Source organism: Ursus maritimus, unplaced genomic scaffold (assembly GCF_017311325.1).
Source record: "Ursus maritimus isolate PB19 unplaced genomic scaffold, ASM1731132v1 scaffold_6, whole genome shotgun sequence".
In the NCBI taxonomy this organism is placed as follows: domain Eukaryota; kingdom Metazoa; phylum Chordata; class Mammalia; order Carnivora; family Ursidae; genus Ursus; species Ursus maritimus.
The window spans coordinates 18,293,301-18,300,273 of NW_024426774.1; the positions used below are offsets into that span (position 1 = coordinate 18,293,301).

Below are 6,973 nucleotides of genomic sequence, written 5' to 3' on the forward strand. Positions count from 1 at the left end.
TTCTGAAGCTTTCTATTCATTATCCATTGCGAGCTGTATTACTATATATTTACACTGCCCTGATTATTATAACTTAATAGGAAGAGCTTATGGGGCGCCTGGGTGGCTCAGTCATTACATCTGCCTTCGGCTCAGGGCATGATCCCAGAGTCCTGGGATTGAGCCCCTGCATAGGTTCCCTGCGTCTGCTGGGAAGCCTGATGCTTCCTCTCCACTCCCTGCTTGTGTTTCCTCTCTGAAACTGGCTGTCTTTATGTCAAATAAATAAAATAAAATCTTAAAAAAAAATAGGAAGACTTAAAATGAGGTAATGTAGTTCTCCACTTTTTGTACTGTTCCTGATTGTTTAGGTGACTCTAGGTTCTTTGCATCTCCATATAAATTTTAGATTCAGTTTCTAATTTTCTGAAAATGTCTGCTGGGATTTTTACTGGAATTGACTTGAATCTATTTTGATTAATTTGGGGATAATTTTCATCCAGCAATATGAAGTATCCGAACCTCTCTACTTGGTTTGTTTTCCTCAGCAATACTTTTTAGTTTTCAGTATATAGATTTTCCATATTTTTAAAAATATTTATTTACTTGTCAGAGGGAAAGAGAGTAGGAGAGGAGAGTGGCAGGCAGAGGGAGGCGGGCTACCTGCTGAGCAAGGACCCTGATCAGGGACTTGATCCCAGGACCCTGAGATCATGACCTGAGCCAAACACAGAAGCTTAACCGGCTGAAACACCTAGTTGTTCCTAGATTTTCCATATATTTTGTTAAATTTATCATCGATATTTCAACTATAATTTCAATTGCTTGTTGTAAGTATATAGAAATAATTTTTATATTGGGCGCCTGAGTGGCTCAGCCATTACGCTTCTGCCTTCAGCTCAGGTCATGATCCCAGGGCCCTGGGATCAAGCCCCACTCCGGGCTCCTGTTTGGCAGGAGGTCTGCTTCTCCCTCTCCCACTCCCCTGGTTTGTGTTCCCTCTTTGCTGTCTCTGTCAAACAAATAAAATCTTAAAAAAAAATAATTTTTATAAATTGATATGCTATGACTTTGCTAAATTCACCTATTAGTCCTACCAGGGCTTTTTGTTGTTTTTTAGATTTTTAAAGATTTCCTATGAATTATCATGTTTATCCTAAGACGATTTGCTTCTTCCTTTCTAAACTGTATGTATATCTTTGGGGTGCCTGGCTGGCTCAGTTGGTGGAGTGTGTAACTTTTGATCTTGGGATTGAGTGTAGGGATTACTTAAAAATAAAAATCTTCAAAAAAAACCTATATACCTTTTTTATTTTTCTTTACTCTTGCTTTGTCTGGGACTCCTAGTACAATGTTGAATAGAAATGATTAGAACAGACATTCTTGCCATGTTCCTGAAATTTAGAAAAAGCCATCACCTTTCAGCATTTTTTTTTTTTTTTAGATTTTATTTGAGAGAGAGAGATGGGGAGAGAGCAAGCAAGGGGTGGGGAGCAGAGGGAGGGAGAAGCAGAGGCCCCATTGAGCAGGGAGCCCAACACAGGACTGGATCCCAGGACCCTGGGATCATGACCTGAGACGAAGAGCAGATGCTCAACTGACTAAGCCACCCAGGCACCCCAACCTTTCACCATTTGTTACTGTGTTAGCTATAGGACTTTTTAGATGTTCTTTATCAGGTTGAGGAAGTTACCTACTAGTCCTACTTTGGAACTCCAAATGCTTGTTCTAGATCTAAGACAACCATATGGATTTTCTCTTTTATTTCTCCTTTCTCCTTATTATACTGATATTGCGAATTACATTGATTTTAGTTTCAAATGTTTAACCAATTTTTGTATTCTTGGGATAAATCTCACTTAGTCATGATTTATCATTCTTTTATGTATTCATGGATTTGATTTATTGTTGTTAATGTTTTGTTACAAACATTTGTGTTCTTCTATGTAAAAGAAATAGCTGTTTGTGTTTTCTTTATGTTATTAGTTTCAGTATCAGGGTAATGCGGACTTATGAATGAGTTGAGAAATGTTTCCTCCTCTATATTCTAAAGGAATTGGTGTAAAATTGGTATTGTTTTTCTTTAAATATAGGATAGACTTCACCAGGGATGTTATCTGGGACTGGTGTATTATTTGTGGAAAGTATTTAATTACACATTTAATTTATTTAACCAATAATAGGGGTATTCAGGTTATCTTTTTTTTTTTTTTTTTTTGAGTGAGCTTTAGTAATTTCAATTCAAGGAATTTGTCTACTTCATAAGTATTTTGGAACTTCTTGGCATACAAAGTTGTTCATTATATTTCTTGTCTCTTTAATGTCTATAGCAAAGGCTGGCAATAGCAGCCCATGGGCAAAATCTACTCTATGGTCTGTTTGTGTATATGTGTGAGCAAGATAAAAATATTTATAAACAGAATTCTGCTGACTCCAAGTCTTAAGATCTGAGTGATGCTTACACTCTCACTCCTGAAATTTATAATTTGATTTTCCTCTGCCCATCTCCTTTGACGGGTCTGGCTAGGGGCTTATCTTTCTTTTTACAGAAATCAACTTTTGATTTAATTGAATTTCTATATTATTTCCTATTTTATTGTTTTATGCTTTAATATATATTAAATCCTTCCTTCTGCTTCTGTGTAGTATCTTTGAAATACATGTAAGTTTTTGCATATATCACTAATTAATTCCCTTTATTGCTGAGTAGTATTCCATGTTGTTGATGTGCCACAGTTTAACTATTCCTCTATGATGGAATTCCCCTCCCCCATGTTTTTGGCTATTGTAAGTAAAGCTGCAATAAATTATGGTCTAAGGCTGGGGTGGGTTAAAAAGAACCAACAGAACAAAAACAAAACTATGGTCTACAGGTTTTTGTATGGATATAGTTTTCATTTCTTTGAAATACTTAGGATTGCAATTGCTGCATTGTATTGTGTTTAGATTTTTAAGAAAGCATAAGCCAAACTGGTTTTCAGATTGGGACTGGCTGTACCATTTTGCATTCTTACTAACAATGTATGAAATATCCAGTTTTTCTGCCTCATCACCAGCATTTGGTACTGTCACTGTTTTTTATTTCAGTTGTTTTAACAGGTATGACTGATAATTCATCGTGGTCTTAATCTGTATTTCCCTACTACTGACATTAAAATGTTTTCTTAAGCTTATTTTCTTGATTCATGTCCTCTTAGATGAAATATATCTTCTGGTCTTTTTCCCATTTTCTAATTGAAATTTTTATTATTGAATTTTGAGAATTCTTTTTATATCATTATCATTATTATTATTATTTTAGTAAGCTCTGTAGCATGGGGCAGACTCACAACTCGGAGATCAAGAGTCACATGCTCTACGTATCAAAAAACAGGTGCCCCTCTTTGTATTTTTGGTGAGTGCAGATGCTTAACCATCTGAGCCACTGAGGTGTCCCAAAATATTTTATTTTTAAGTAATCTCTACACTCAACGTGCTTGAACATACAACCATGACATCAGAGTTGCATGTGCTTCTCACTGAGCCAGCCCGGTGCCCCCACGGAACTAAGTTTTGGATTTGAAGGGCGTAATTTATTGCTTCTTTCCTTTTATAGGTTGCCCTTTTGGTTTAAGTTTAAGAACTCCTTTTACTTTTTAACTTCTGATTCTTTTAAAATTCTCCATCATTTTTGCTCATTATTTTCTCATCTTTATATTACATATCTGAGATATCAATCTGCAGGCCTCATTCTATTAGTCTCTTCTTTCTGTGGGCTGTTTTTCATAATTTTAAAAATGTTTTGTGATTTTTTTAATGGAGTCATATTTGAGGCTTAATTTTTTGCATCCCCTGTTGAAAGTGCATTCTTTTGGAGATAATTTATGTTTACTTTTCCTTTGTGCTAAGAATCCCTTTTGACTTAAGCCTATGTAACATAAGGTACTGTCCAAAGGTTCTTCATACCTAAGAGATTTGGTGAATTTAGGCTGTAAATCGAGACCACTTTGTTGTTCTGAATTCTCAAAGGGGGTATGTTTTTTTCCTCTTCATTCTTAGCGTAGATGTTGGGAAAGGCAGTTTTCCTTGAAGTTCTGAGGATGAATGATGGGAAGGTTAGCAGGTTTTTCTAATTCATTCTATACTTAGGTGTATCCTTTGTACCAGGATTTTGCAAGGTGATTACATTAGATGCCATAACTTGAACAGGTTCTGGGCTTTGCCTTGTCTTTTTTTTCTTTTAAAAGATTTTATTTTACTTTAAAAATTTTATTTACTTGAGGGAGAGAGATTGCATGAGCAGGGGGAGAGGAAGAAGCAGGCTCCCTGCTGAGCAGGGAGCAAGGTGGGTTCCAACTGGGGGATGCTCAACTGACTGAGCCACCCAGGCACCCCAAGATTTATTATTTATTTTAGGAAGAGAAGCGTGCACTCTAGCAGGCGAATGGGGTGGGGGTGCAGAGGGAGAGGGAGGGGAAAATCTCAACTTCTTCCAATGCAGGGCTCAATCCCACCACCCGTGAGATCCTGACCTGAACCGAAGACCGAGTCTAGGGCTTAACTAACTGAGCTACCCAAAATTACCTCCATTCTCAGTGCTGGATGAAGTTTTTTGTTGAAGGACTGGCTCTTGGATGGCCAAAATTCTCTAATTTTGATGCAGCTTGGTATTTTTACAGGAATTTTCTTGAGCCTTCAATTTTTCTACTGCAGCAAACAGGAAGAATTTATGCCCAATGAATAATACACATTCTAACGCTAATGTACCAAGAATTTTGGTGAAATTAACATAATTTCTACTTTACTGGAGAGCTTTTCATATTGTCTTAATCTCTGAGAATTAAATCACAAATTTTGTATTTTGTGTTCAGCTTTTTATATTCTCAATTCTCGCGCGGGTGGGGGCGGCAGTGATAAAGGAGACTCTTAGAGAAAGAATTCATTTTTGTGACTCCGCCTTAGATCTACCTGGCGAAGGTTATAGAAAACGACCCTTGTTTTGCATACAGACGCAGGGTCTAGCGTTTGTTCTTTCAAACTTACCATGTGCCAGAAGCCTCACAGATCTATTTTACCATAGTCTCATTTTTACAGCCACGAAAAGTGCGACTCAGTTCGTTGTCCTGCCTCAAGTACCTCTGAGTTCCAGCTCAGGTCACCGCGCCCTCGTCCTCCCGTGTCACCGTCTATCTCTCGCCTTTGCCGGTCGTTCCTTGCTCCATCCAGGCCATCTGGAGCGATGGTGGAGATGGTAGGGTCGACAGACCTGGTTGGCATGAGAATTCCAGGGCAACTCAGGCGCGCTAGCCTTTCCCCACACTCCTTCTGGTTACTCCGTCCCCACATTCCTTCTGGTTACTCCCATCCCCCCTCTAGAACGCCCGGCCAGACCTGAAACCATAGAGCTCACACAGCCCAGGCGTCCCTTCCCCAGCCGCCGAGCGCTGACGCTGCGCCGCTGGGCGGAGTCTCCTGGAGGGGCCGGAGGGAGAGGAGGGGCAGCGGGTAGGAGACGGCTTGCCGACCCTGCAGCGCTCCCGCAGCGGCCACGGCCGGAAGCGGGTCTCGTCGGCCCTGCGGCGCTGGATCCCTGACGCACGGAGCTCGAGGCGAGAACGGCAGGAGAAGGGCAGAGAAATGGGGCTCCGCTCGGCTCCCGCTGAGGAGGGCGAAGCCGGTGGAGGGTCTGAGCTGTCGGCCTGGAGCATCGCTCCCGCTTCCCGCTTTCTGCCTTCTCACGCCTACTTCTCTTCCTCTGCCCTACTCTCGCCTGTCCTCGTCTACGCTCCGCAGAGTCGGGTCGGCTCTGTCTCTCCCGGCCCGGCTCCGCCAACCTGACTGCCCGGCCGGCGGGCCGCCTTCCCTTGGCTCCCCGGGCGCGGCGGGCGCGGTGTAGACCCCGTCCTCCTGGCTGGACCATGGTGAACACCCGGAAGAGCTCTCTGCGTCTTCTCGGTCCAAGTCGCCTGGGCCCGGCCTGGGCACTGCGGGCCGGAGCAGAGCCTGGGGCGACCGGAGGCAGCGCCATTTCATCTCCTCTCGGACCCGCTCCTCCAAGACCCGCGCTGCCGTGCCCCGGCGCCAAGGCCGGGGAAGCGGTGGCGCCAGGCGTCCTCTGGAAGAGCTCCGGGTAAGCGCGGCCGCGAGTCCGGAGGCTTGCGAGTGCCGGCCCGGCCGCCGGGAGGAGAGACGAGCCGACCCGGACTCTGCGGAGCGTAGACGAGGACAGGCGAGAGTAGGGCAGAGGAAGAGAAGTAGGCGTGAGAAGGCAGAAAGCGGGAAGCGGGAGCGATGCTCCAGGCCGACAGCTCAGACCCTCCACCGGCTTCGCCCTCCTCAGCGGGAGCCGAGCGGAGCCGCCATTTCTGCCCCTTTCTCTCTCGTTCTCGCTCTCGAGCTCCGTGCGTCAGGGATCCAGCGCCGCAGGGCCGACGAGACCGCTTCCGGCCGTGGCCGCTGCGGGGCGCTGCAGGGTCGGCAAGCCCGTCTCCTACCCGCTGCCCCCTCCTCTCCCTCCGCCCCTCCAGGAGACCCCGCCCAGCGGCGCAGCGTCAGCGCTCGGCGGCTGGGGAAGGGACGCTCTGGGCTGTGTGAGCTCTATGGTTTCCAGGTCTGGCCGGGCGTCTAGGAGGGGGATGGGAGTAACCAGAAGGAATGTGGGGACGGGAGTAACCAGAAGGAGTGTGGGGAAAGGCTAGCGCGCCTGAGTTGGCCCTGGAATTCTCATGCCCAACCAGGTCTGTCGACCCTACCATCTCCACCATCGCTCCAGATGGCCTGGATGGAGCAAGGAACGACCGGCAAAGGCGAGAGATAGACGGTGACACGGGAGGACGAGGGCGCGGTGACCTGAGCTGGAATCCCAGAGGTACTTGAGGCAGGACACCGAACTTGAGTCGCACTTTTCGTGGCTGTAAAAATGAGACTATGGTAAAATAGATCTGTGAGGCTTCTGGCACATGGTAAGTTTAGAAAAGAACAAACGCTAGACCCCTGCGTCTGTATGCAAAACAAG

The 6,973-nt window shown here is 44.8% G+C and overlaps 1 protein-coding gene across 1 annotated transcript in view; it reads right to left on the reverse strand.

Annotated features, from left to right (window-relative positions):
• ATAD2B (ATPase family AAA domain containing 2B) overlaps positions 1 to 6,973 on the reverse strand; it is a 156,388-nt gene that overhangs the window by 148,323 nt on the left and 1,092 nt on the right. The window lies entirely within an intron of this gene.